The sequence below is a fragment of the Prunus avium genome, chromosome 7 (genome assembly GCF_965620075.1).
Source record: "Prunus avium chromosome 7, drPruAviu1.hap1.1, whole genome shotgun sequence".
NCBI lineage: Eukaryota > Viridiplantae > Streptophyta > Magnoliopsida > Rosales > Rosaceae > Prunus > Prunus avium.
In genome coordinates, this window is record NC_142290.1 from 26,826,420 (window position 1) to 26,840,000 (window position 13,581).

Sequence of the window (13,581 nt, forward strand, 5' to 3'; positions counted from 1 at the left end):
CTCTTCTTATTATGTTGAATTCGATACTGGTCACGATCGATTCAAACTCATCGGAGAAAAACTGCCGCAACGGTCGTCGTGCTCTCAACTGTATAAGTCACCGAACATGCAAATGAATACAATATGAATGATGAAAGTATTTGATAAGTCACCGAACATACAATATGTTGAACGCAATACTAGTCACGATTGCTTCAAGCTCGCCGGAGTTCTTCAAACTCTCCTTATGTTGAATCCGATACTGGTCACGATCGATTCAAACTCACTGGAGAAAAACTGCCGCAACGGTCTTGGTGCTCTCAACTGTATAAGTCACCGAACATGCAAATGAATACAATATGAATGATGAAAGTATTTGATAAATCACCAAGTAAACATGGAATACTTGATGACTTATCTTAAAGTTATCAACAACAACTTTCTTAAGAATTTTAGATGCTCAAACGAAGTTGCAAAAGCTGTGTCTTGAAACAAAGAAGCACACCATCTTTTTATACATAACACATTCTCCTTTTTGCAAGAGGTCCACCAAGCCACATGAAATCTCTTGCAATTAATGAGATTTGATTCTTAGAATCCTATTTAATTTTGTTAGCTTATGCACTATCACAGATAGCTTTCACTGCAATCAATTGTTATACAAGGAAACAATATTAATCAAAGAAATCAATTAGGTATTAATAAAAAGTGCTCTCCAAGTCAAAGAGGAAAAATATATATTTTTGAATTTAAATCAAAATAGGGTCGAATTAGGAAAGTAATTTCAAGAGATAAAATCTAATTCTATTAAAAATAGGACTAACATAAAAGTACTTGAGTGAAAATAACTCCAACTAGAAATCCTATATGAATGCATGATTATGTCATGATTTACTTGAAATCAGTTTCCTCATATCGATCAAGTCACACTTCGAAAATTCGGGATTGAATGTGTTGCGCCAAAACTTTCAATAAAAGATATTCACACACTAATTCCCGACCTATGCTAGGGTCTAGGAAATGCCAATACAATTTTCATACTAACACAATTTCCAGCCACTTTTGCACTACCAAACATGAGAAATATATATAGCTCCCTCAAAGTTTATAAATGAAAGGGCTTTCTCGAAACCCCAGAACTGTTTCAGAAACTACTCAGAGTTCATGAATTTAAAACATGATTCACACAACCCACCACCCAAAATGTGCACAAGACACCAATCCAAGAAATGGGTGGGAACTTTGAGAGTTAATCCAAAAAATTGAGCCTGTAGTCACTTGGTCAGGTTTTAAACTTTCATCCATGAGAAGTATACCCTGCAATCATCATGTTCAACGTGACAGTGTTCTTCCCAGGCATTTCATCGAATAGTTCACAGGCATCCACAAACGAAACAACAATGTACGCTTGAAGGAGAGAAGTGGCCACATATAAATGATTACCAAATCCAAGTTTGATGATATGGGCATGGAAGTGTTGAATGATTTCATGGTTCCTTAACTGGGTACATGATTTCATGATTTTAGTCGAAGCCCCAAGAATATTGTAGCTTTTGAGGAACCAATAGAAGGTGTGGTTTTTGTTTTGTTCAACCAATAAAAGGTGTGGTTAGATGGTTGTAGAGAGAGACAACGATTGATTGCATTGCTTGTATATAGTTTCATTTGAAAAACTAGTAGTTGGCGCGCTCGATGAATTTCATGTGCAACAAGGAAAATCTAGATTCAGAGACATTTCATGAGCATGTATGTTCATCTTTACAGCAGAGAAAAAAATCCCATTTGGAAAATCTGATGGGTTAGTGTGAGATTTGAGATAGGGTTTGATATTTATACCTCTCACTAAAAAATCCCGCACAATTCCACATTTAAAAAATTCCATTAAAATTAGCAAGTTTTTGAATACCATAAGACTTTTGGTTACTTGTCTTGATTGAATACCAATAGATTTAGACACACTCTTTTAAAAATCCTAATAGTCTTAATGGAATACCACAAGACTTGATTATATAATTTAAAAGTCTTAATTGAATACCACGAGACTTATTTATCTCAAAATAATCTCTTAAAATCTCAATTAAATATACCTCTAAAATTTTCATTTGAAAATAATATATTTACACGTTTTTCAGATACAAGATTCTTAAAGATTTTATAGGTATTTAATTGAGATTGTAACGAATTTTATATATACAAAAGCTTTAACGGAATTCTGTACGGATTTTAATGGAGTTTGTTAGATTTTTATCATAGAATTTATTGCATTTTCATTGACCTTTTCAACAGAGTCTCATTGATTTTTGGGTGGTCCATTTTCTTACACGCCATGTGAGCCTTATTGGAATTTACATAGTGTGGGTCTGCAGTTTCTATTGTTACTTCCAATCCAAGCCCATTCTCAATCATTTCTCTCAAATCCTCTACCTCTATTTTATTAACCTCACACCGAAAATCAACACAAATGGTGGATCTCATATGATGTTAGAAAAGAAAAAAAGAAGCTAGCAAATACATCAGTTAATAATGGAAGACATAAACATTATACTCCATAGGCCTGGGCACGGTCCGGTTTGGACCGGTTCTCAGGCAAAATTGGGACCGAAACCGGTACTGTTCACCGGTCCGGTCCGGTTCGGATTTTAACAAAAATACCAGACAAAACCGGACCAACCCGATCCAGTTTTGATCCGGTTCAGTTCCGGTTTTTACGATTTGGGCCGATTCTTCAACTTAATTGATTTTTTTTTTGTTCTTACATTTTTTTAAAGCTTCAGCCCAATTGATATTTAAAACCTTTTGGGCCTAATTATTACCGATTGGCCCAATTCACATTCACACTGCAAATTGAATGAATCCATCAAGCATTAATACAATTTTTTGACAAAACAACAAATAGCAAGCATTAATATAAAACTTAAAACCTAAAAACAAAACAAAATAAAGCAAATTTAATTACAAACAAATTACAGAAATAGAACACATTCAATTTTCTGCAACATCTTCAGTCTTTCTTTTTATCCATGCTACTTCAGTACCTGTTTCAAAGAGCAACAAATTGTCAATTGTTGTAATGTTATTTTCTTTTTCTGGAAAATAATGAATGAGCTTCTCTCCCGTCTAAAGTTTACAACAACGTTCAAAGATTTGCATGCCACTGAGGAATGATATCAGGAATAAAGAACACGTATGTCAAAACACAACAGGAAAAAATCGAAAGAAGAAAAAGAAGAGAATCAGACCTCAGTAACATCATCAGCCCCAAATCATAGAAAATATCAATACCATATCAGAAGAAACAAATGAAACCAAAAGTGAAATAAACGCACCAAAATGGATAGTTGACCAAAAAAAAATACAGATCTGCACAAGGGATTGGAGAGATAAGAGACGCTGACCTGCTTTGGACTGGGACTTAACCCAGATCTCCAAGAACTTAACCCAGATCTCCAAGAACTTCACCCAGATCTACAAGATGAACACATATATGTACAGAGAAACAAAAAATGAAGAGAAAAAAAAGAAGAGAGAAATACAAAAACAGAGTTGCAAAGAAAAGAGATATAGAGGGAGAGAGAGAAACATAAAACCAAGAAGAAAAAAAATCAGAGTAATAGAAAATCAGAGAAAGAGAGGAAGAAAAAAAGAAAATAAAGACGAAATGAGAGGAGAAAGAATAAGAGAGAAGAAAGAAATAATAAGAGGGAAAGAAGAAAAAAGAACTGAGAGGAAAAGAAGCAGAAGAGAGAAGAAAGAAAGAAGAAAAGATAAGTTGAGGAACCGAGAGGAAAAGAAGCAGAAGAGAAAACAAAGAAAGAAAAAGTTAAGTTGAGGAAATCTGAGAGAAAAGAGAGAGAGGGTGTGAGAGAAAGAGAGTGATGTGAGATTTGATAGGATTAGGATATTAAAATATGGCTTGTTGGACTTGGGCAATGGACTTGGGAAATTTGGGCTTTTTGTTGGTATAATGAAATAGTTGGGTTTGGGCCTAAAAGTTTGATATTTTAAACACAAATATATATATAATATATAAATATATAAAAATTAATTCTATTGGACCGGTTCGGATTGGACCGGTTCATTAGGGTGAAAAACTGGAACCGGAACCGGTCTGAACCGGTTCGGTTTGGATTGGACTCGGTTTTTGACTTTTCCGGTCAACACGGTTTTTTTCGGTTTTTTTCGGATTGGTTTGGTTCGGTTTTGCGGTTTTACGGTTCCAATGCCCACCCCTCCACAACAGCATCTCCAGTTTTGAAGTCAAACTGGTGAGTGCTAGCATGAGCATAGCCTCGGGCGAACCGGAAAAGCCCGCTTCCGCTACTATCGGCATCTCCCTCACTTCGGATAACACGGAGTTGCGCCCCAGCACACTCAGGGTGCTACCATTATACTTCCCTTCCACAAAAACAAAGTTGAAGGCCATTAAAAACCCCACCTCACTCTGTGAAGCTGAAGCATAAATCCCTTGGGCTTTTCCGACAAGCTTGGAGCCCAGTTCAGGCCCAACAGTCAATGGCTCGTCCATCATGACCACAGCACCAAACCCAGTCAGGGAAGTGTTTGTTGTGGGTGCCTCAGCAACTCTAACAGCTGTAGGGTTTCTGCCACTCACTATGTCATGGAAGTAGAAGTGGAGATGGCTCAGTTTCTCCTTCTTTAGACCATGTTTTGACGGAGATAAGGGTTTTGAGAAACGGTGAGCCTCTGCATTGGCAAGGGTTAAGAAGAAGAAGAAGAAGAAGAAGAAGAGGAAAATGGTTATGAAAATGGTGTAGATGGAATTGAGGTTTTGGAGGGTCTTGGCCATTGTAGAGAAAAAGCAAAAAGGGTTTTAGAGGAAAGGCTCAATGAATTCATTTTGGGCAACTCCGATTATATATAGTGAAAAAATTTGGATTAATTAATTAATAAATAATTGGCATATATAATATATGTATTTTCTTAAAGGTACAATAATGTGGAAAAGAAACAGATGTGACAAAAGTCTAGGCTGAAAACAACCACAAGTCTTCAACGAAGAAATTTATTTTCCATTCTTTCTGCTTATGATTTCCACGATTTGGTAGGAAAAGGAGGCTTCAATGCATTAATTAAATGATTAAAAAAATTCTTGTGGTTTACAGCCAACAAACTAAAAGATCAAAAAGTGGGAATGACCATTAGTTTAGTGGTTTAGAGTATTTACTTTATCAGGCAAGCAAAGCCGGTCCATTATATATGGAGGCCCTGTGCGAAAAGAGCTGATGAGGCCTTATATGTATAAGTAAAATAACAATTTTTCAAATTTTTCTTTAGGGATAGAGATTCACCTGATTTTTTAGGTTTCTTCTTGCAATCATATGATGGCTAATTCCAAATGCAACACATAATTTCTAAATTCTAATATGAGAGACAGAGAGGTAGGGCTCGTCAATGGGCCGGGCCGGGCCGGGCTTTAAAGAGGAGAGAGAAAATATCGGGCCGGGCTGGGCTTTTTTAGAAAATTCAAAGCCCAAGCCCAGCCCATGAGCCGGGCTTGAAATAGCCCATCGGGCCGGGCCGAGCTAAGCCCAATGGGCCGGGCCGGGCTAAGCCCAACGGGCCGGGCCGAAATGGGCTTAAAAAATAATTTTTTTTTATAAGGATGGTATATGCAGACTGAAGTGGGCTAAATGCAGCGTGACCCAAGCTTTAGCTAAACCACAAAATCATAGAGTTATAAACAACTAAACTCATTAAACATAGTCCTATTACATAACATTTCAACTTTGAATGGTCTCATTTTCAGATTCACCAACAATCTCAACGTCACTGTCTACCATCCAATCTGGTCTTGATGCTCTAATGTTCATTAATTCTTCAGCTCGTTGCTTATCCACTGATGCATCTTGCTTTCTTGAATTTGCCAAGGCCCAATCTTTCAAGCAAATTAAAGCTTCTATTGTACTCGGACTCAAACTAGCCCTTTTCTCCGATACAACTCTACCACTTGCACTAAAACATGATTCTGATGCTACAGTAGAAGCTGGAATAGTTAGCAAATCTCGAGCCATAAGGGAAACAATAGGGTATAATGATTGATTGTTTTTCCACCAACCCAAAAGACTAAATTGATTATCATCAACAACTTCTATGGTTGGTAAATCAAGATAAAATTGTAATTCAGAAGTGTTGGTGGAGGAAGAAGAAGATAGCTTTTTCTTTTTCCAGCCTTCAATTGAGAAATTTCTCATTATAGGGACAGATATAGAACTAGGAGTTTGGCCAGTAGAAGTTGCAACAACATTTTGCACATTTTGAACAACATTAGGAATTACATTCTTCTTGTAGATATCAAATAACTGAAATAATAAAGTCTTTATAGCTAAAAATTTTGAGTCAATGGTTAATTGATCAATACCTATCATGTCTAACCATTCAGCAATTGCAAATAATTTAAACCTAGGGTCCATAATAGTAGCAAAGCAAAAAACCATAGGAAACTCTTTCCAATATTTATCAAATTTTGTTTTCATTTCAGTCAAAGCATCCTTAAAAACAGAAAATTCAGAATATGCAGCAAATGATCCATGAATATCTATTAAACAATTAATAACACGACTTGAAGTAGGATAATACACACCAGAAAATATCTTAGTTGATGAATAAAAAATTTGTAAAAACCCACTAACAAGTTGTGCTATTGTCCAATCTTCTTCACTAGGTACTTGTAAATTACAAAAACGTGATTCATTTACCTTTTGAACATACCTATGCAAAGGGGCTTTATACTTTAGAGCAACATGTAAAAGCTCATACGTTGAATTCCACCTATGAGGCACATCAATATCTATATTTTTTTTTCCCATATGGAAATCACTACAACATTTCACCCAAATTTCATGTCTCTTGTTAGATGAATTCATGCTACGAACAATATCAGTAATTTTATCAATAGACGGAGATAAAACTTTAAGTCCATCTTGCACAATCAAATTCAATATATGACAACAACATCGTACATGAAACAACTTTTCATGCACAGAATCCAGCAAAAGAGTTGATGGAAGTATACTTGCAGTTGAATCATTATTTGATGCATTATCTAATGATAAAGTAAATATTTTGTTGTGAATGTGCCAAGATAACAATTCATCAAATATATGAGTTGCAAGTGACTCTCCGGTGTGTGGGTACTCAATCATTTTAAAGCAAATTATCATTTTATTCAAACACCACTCTTTATCGATAAAATGTGCAGTAAGTGACATATAACCCATTTTCTGTCGTGATGACCAAACATAAGAAGTTAAACAGATTTTTGAATCAAGTTTTTCAAAAACAGCAAGCAAATTAATCCTTTCTATATCAAATTTTTTTAGCACATCTCTTTTACATGTAGAGGCTGAAATTCCTTTATATTGAGGACAGAATGCACGCTGAATCAAACCTTTAAAATCATGGCTATCAACAAATGTAAATGGCAGTTCAGCTCTAATAATAAAATCCACAAGTTCTTTACGAGCAACATCATGATCATAAACAAAATTAGTCAAATTTCCAGCAACATCAGCATTTAATAACATTTGACCTGGACTTGCCCTAGCTTGTGCATCTTCATGCTTTTTTAAATGACGAGATAAATGGCTAGTACCACAATTAGAATTACCAACCAACAAAGTATTACAAATAACACACTTAGCCTTAATTAATGGTTTACCACTTTCAATTTTGTTAACCTTTTCAAAAAAAGACCAAACTTTACTTGTTAATCTAGGTGCACTACGTGACTCTGAAGGGGTATTTGAATCATTTGTACTTTCAAGCAAAGGTGACGCAGGTGATGCACTAGAAGAATCCATTTTGATGATATTAAGAAAAATAAAGACAAATGGAAAGTGTTACTTGATAAACAGCAGAGCACAAGCTTTAGTTTTGCAGCACTAACACCTGCAAAATAAACCAAGAAGTCGTTAATAATCAAAGTTCAACACTAATACAGCAAGATATATTATAAAATTAAAACAATTGATAATTCCTTACCTTTTTCCACCAACAACCATAGAAAATGAAAGAAGGCCACTATGACTGCCCCTTTAGTGTTTCTCCCTAGTGCACGAATCTGGTACATAACAGAGATGAACGTGATAAGATGCAAATTAGTAAGTGGGTAGCCACAAGAGATAAACAAAGAGATAAAGTGCACGGGAGATACAAGATGAAAGAGAGAAAGAAATAGATAACAAATAAATAAAATGGGAGAACATGGGTAGCCACAAGAACAGCAAATCATCACAAACAAAGCATAAAAAGTCATAAAAAGTCATAAAGCCAAAGCAAATCATCACAAACAAAGAGCTAAACATAAAAATAATAATAACAAAAGGAAGAGATGAACTTCTATACAGCAAACATATTTTAGCAAAAGGATAGATATGAACTTCTCATAACCTCAGTTCCTCTTGCACACAAATAAGATCAAAGAGAGAGATCTTAGCCAATAGAAGAAATCAAGATGGATACCTGGATTATTGGACTTGGATCATTGTTTTAGATCTGCAATCTTAGTTTCTCTTGGACTTGGATCTACAAGAGAAATGAAGAGGAAGACAGAGCCGAAGAGGAAGAGTGAAGTGAAGTGGGCGGCACTAGGTTTAGACTGAATTATTTGATAATACCTCTTTTATATAGAGGCATTGTATTGGGTTGTCTGACCTAAATGGCTATTGGGCCTTTCTCTTTTTTTTTTTTTTTTTTTTTTTTTCCAGAAACAAGCACCAGCCCCTAACGGCTATGTATTATTATTAGATAACGGCTATATATATATGGGCCTACGGGCCGGGCTTTTATGGGCGGGCCGGGCTGGGCTTCATCGGGCCGGGCCTATGAGCCGGACTGGGCTTCAAACACTCAAGCCCAAGCCCAGCCCAAGCCCAAGCGGGCCGGGCTCTCTCAAAGCCCATAACGGGCCGGGCCGGGCTTTTTTTCGATGGGCCGGGTGGGCCCCCGTAAGCCCATGAGCCCGCGGGCCAAATGATGAGGCCTACAGAGAGGTGTGGTGGAGGAGCAGAGATGCATAGCACGCTTTTTGCCTTGTCAAAGAGTAAAGAATAATTTTTTTTTGGATGGGAGAGTCAAGAAGAAGTTGGTAATAAGTGAATTTGGGGCCAAATGAAAGAAAAGCGATTTGAGAATGGCAAGGAGAGCACGTCGCACGCATGCACGACTCACGAGTGTTTTTTTAAATTTGTTAATGCTTGGAACAAAAATCTGCACGTTAGGAACAAAAAATAATGTTTTGGAATAAAAAATTGCTTAGAATGAAAAGTAGCAGAAAATATATAATATAATATAATGCTGGGCTTTTAAGAAGCCAAGTTCATGGTCATCAACAAAGCATCCTCACTTTGTGAAGCAGACCCATAAATCCCTTGTGCTCTTCCCACAAGCTTGGAGCTTTTTTCGGGGCCCATGGTTAATGGGTCATCAAACATGGCTATGGAGCCAAATAGGGTTGGGGATTTTTTGGATGTGGGTGTTTGGGCAACCCAAATGGCAATAGGGTTTGGACCGCTGACAATGTCATGGAAGTAGAAGTGGAGGTGGCTTAGCTTCTCTTGCTTGTTGAGGCCAAGTGCTTGTAGAGATGGGTTTTGAGAGAAGTTTGGTGATTTTGAAGTGACCATGGTTATGAAGAAGATAATAGTTAAGGAAATGAGGAGGGATTTGGAGTTCTTGGCCATGGTTGGGAAAATGCAATTTGGAAATATTGTGTTGAAGTTTTGTTCTTGTGCTTCTGGCTTTATACAACCTTTTTGTATATTGGGGTTGTGGGTGGCATTTATAGATTATTGAAGGAGGATGTGTAAAGTGAGAGAAAGCAAGTATAGTGGCATTGTCATTGTGACATAATGGTTTCGACAGCTGATAAGCTGTATTCAATTGGGATTTTAAAAGACTATTTAGGATAATAAAAATTTAGTGGATTTAAGCAGAATGTAATGATTCATAGAATTTTATTTAAAGGATTTTTATGATCAAGATTTTTTACTATGAATTTTAAAAGATTTTGTTGAGGCCCAAAAAATCCAAGGTTGGGCCCAAATATATTTCTAGCTCAGTACGACACCTAACTTGGGACGAAACCCAACTTGGGTGCGCAAGAGTTCGTTGTATACGCTTGCACACGTGCCACGCCAAGCAAATAAGCAACACGCCATGCTACAAGCTTAAGTGGGCCCAAGCCATGTGAATGCCTGGGGCTTGCTAAGTGGGTTGTGGTATGGATGGTTAGGAGTTTTCATGAGGCCCATTGATGAGTCGAGAAATGGAAGTTTTGGGCTGCTTGGGAGTCCCGAAACTCAAGCCCATTTCTTGAGCCCAAATATGTGGGTAAGCATAAATGAGAGAAAAATTAGCTCATCATCTCAATAAAATAGCCTATCAAATTAGCCCATTCCCTTAGTAGGCTTACTTATCACCTTAAGAAAGCCCAAGCAAACCAAGAAAATATCTACAAGCCTCCAGTACATGGCTGGAGACAAAAACAACGACAAAGACCAAAGCTATCCATGTATCTAAGCTGCTAGGAGCCTCCAACACATGGCCAATAACAAATCCCAACACAAGCCATCCAAAAAACCAAAGGATACTTGAGCAAAACACCTTTCAAACCAGTGTGCATGCTCGTTTCTTTCTCCCCTTCAGATCTAGCCATAGAAGAAGGGAGAAAAGAAGGAAGAAAGGTAGCTGAAAGTGGGCATTCCCCACTGGGACAGCTGCGGGAAAAAGGACCTTGAGATCCCAAAACCCCTGATTTTGTGCAAAGGAGCAGAGTAGATTTCACCAAAATAGGATGATTGAAGGGATGAAGGGAGAAAGGAAGGGAAAGACTTGGCAAAATGGGATGGAAGTCATTAGGGTTTCTTGGAAAAAGATGGCTTCCAGCGGCTATAAATAGGGCCTCTTCTACCCAACAAAAAACAGCCACAACCAGAGGGCAAGCTTCCTCTCTCACCAAAGCCCAGCAATTTCGTGCCCAATTTTTCCATTTCCTCCCATTTTCGCTCCTGTTAGACTGTTCCAAAGTTTGACAGAGCTCTCGTCGAGCTGCCTGAAACTGCTCAACACACCCACCTTCCTTTTTCTCTCTTTCTTCAACAACTCCTTCCAAAATACCTCCCCCCTTTCCTTAGAACCCCTATTTCTCATAGGAATTCACAGCCCTCTCTCTATTGATGCTAAACTCATGATGGTTTTGCTCCCATGCCACAAGCTTCTCATGCCAAGCTAAGAATCTACCTGTAAGTTGTTATTTTTGTTGGTGAAGGTAACCAAGGTGTTTCCTAAGGCTTCACTGTCTTTTCGAAACATTCTTGGGGCTTGATCTTTGAACTCAAACACAGGGGGTAATTTCACCCATTTTCGCTCCTTACGGCAGCCCAGCCCATTTGTAGCTGCCGGAAGAAAAAGACCCCTACAGATTTATATTGTATAATTTATAAGATTTGAAAGGGCCACGTGGATTTAACAAGCATTCCGAATAGTACAACCAAAACATGTGTACAGCAGATAATATTCCACCCCAAGACCTATAGGCCCCAACTTTTCTACTACCCCAAGACTCCAAAGTGCACTCATATTGCAAACAAGATGAAGAATGCTTATATTAGAAAAAGCTGAAGTTATAATCTTTCAATGGTGCCATGCAATGGCAGTTTCATAACTCAAGCCCACATGTTAATACCCAATGTTTTTCTTCTGTATGTAGAACCAAATTGCACTGCATATTCCTTTGTGGCTGGTTTTTCCAAGATCTCAAAAACCAATGGCCTAACCATCTATACCAAACCTTAAACTATATTTCCGAAGTATGCTTCAAGCTCAATCATACAATCTCAATACAGCAATTTGAAATTACCTGAAGGATGACTAAGAATGTCTAGTGGGGGGTGAATAGGTCAATTTAAAATTATAATCAATAAATAAAAATAAACTTCAGTAGCATAATTGATATGACTTATCAATCCTAAAACGTGCTGAGCATAAAATAAAGGGGCACGCGGAAAATTATTTTACGTGGTAAAACCCCACCTCTAGGGAAAATCCACGAGACTCCTCAGTCCAAAACAAACCCACTATAAAACGATGATTACAAGAAGTACTCACACACTTATCCTAGACACATTCTAGATAACGTTTACCAACTTCTTCATAACTCAACTTCTGTCACGGGATGATCTTTCGACACTCCTCATGTTGAACGCAATACTAGTCACGATTGCTTCAAACTTGCCAGAGTTCTTCCAACTCTCTTTATGTTGAATCTGATACTGGTCATGATCGATTCAAACTCACTGGAGAAAAATTGCCACAACGGTCTTGATGCTCTCAACCGTATGAGTCACCGAACATGCAAATGAATGCAATATGAATGATGAAAGTATTTGATAAATCACCAAGTAAACATGGAACACTTGATGACTTATCTTAAAGTTATGCACAATAGCTTTCTTAGAAGCACGCCTCTTTTTATCCAGAACACATTCTCCTTTTCGGAAGAGAAGTCCACCAAGCCACGTGAAATCTCGTGCAATTGATGAGATTTGATTCTTAGAATCCTATTTAATTTTGTTAGCTTGTGCACTATCACAGATAACTTTCACTCCAATCAATTGTTATAGAAGGAAACAATATTAATCAAAGAAACCAATTAGGTATTAATAAAAAGTGCTCTCCAAGTCAAAGAGGAAAAAAAATTATATATTTGAACTTAAATCAAAATACGATCCAACTAGGAAAGTAATCTCAAGAGATAAAATCTAATCATATTAAAAATAGGACTAACATAAAAGTACTTGAGTGAAAATAACTCCAACTAGGAATCCTATATGAATGCATGATCATGTCATGATTTACTTGAAATCAGTTTCCATATAGCGATCAAGTCACACTTAGAAGATCCGAGATTGAATGTGTTGCGCCAAAACTTCTAGTAAAAGATATTCACACACTAATTCCCGACTTATGCTAGAGTCTAAGAAATGCCAATACAATTTTCATACTAACACAATTTCCAGCCACTTTTGCACTACCAAACATGAGAAATATATTTTTAGCTCCCTCAAAGTTTATAAATGAAATGGCTTTCTCGAAACCCCATAACTGTTTCAGAAACTACTCACAGTTCATGAATTTAAAACATGAAGATTCACGCAACCCACCACCCAAAATGTGCACAAGACACCAATCCAAGAAATGGGTGGGAACTTTGAGAGTTAATCCAAAAAACTGAGCCTGCAGTCACTTGGTCAGGTTTTAAACTTTCATCCATGAGAAGTATACCCTGCAATCATCATGTTCAACGTGACAGTGTTCTTCCCAGGCATCCACAAACGAAACAACAATGTACGCTTGAAGGAGAGAAATGGCCACACATACATGATTACCAAATCCATGTTTGATGATATGGGCATGGAAGTGTTGAATGATTTCATGGTTCCTTAGCTGGGTACATGATTTCATGATTTTAGCCGAAGCCCAAGAATATTGTAGCTTTTGAGGAACCAATAGAAGGTGTGGTTTTTGTTTTGTTCAACCAATAAAAGGTGTGGTTAGATGGTTGTAGAGAGAGACAACGATTGA

General features: G+C 37.2%; 1 long non-coding RNA gene and 2 pseudogenes across 1 annotated transcript; all 3 read right to left on the reverse strand.

The window, feature by feature from the left end:
- Positions 1–2,823: 2,823 nt before the first annotated feature.
- Positions 2,824–3,957, reverse strand: LOC148293252 (uncharacterized). The gene is made up of 2 exons (XR_015825767.1): positions 3,375–3,957; positions 2,824–3,014 (listed from the first exon to the last, which is right to left on the reverse strand). It is a non-coding gene; the product is annotated as an uncharacterized LOC148293252 (long non-coding RNA).
- Positions 3,958–4,187: 230 nt separating this feature from the next.
- LOC110755838 (dirigent protein 21 pseudogene) lies at positions 4,188–4,801 on the reverse strand (annotated as a pseudogene).
- Positions 4,802–9,302: 4,501 nt separating this feature from the next.
- LOC110755839 (pterocarpan synthase 1 pseudogene) lies at positions 9,303–9,623 on the reverse strand (annotated as a pseudogene).
- Positions 9,624–13,581: the final 3,958 nt, after the last annotated feature.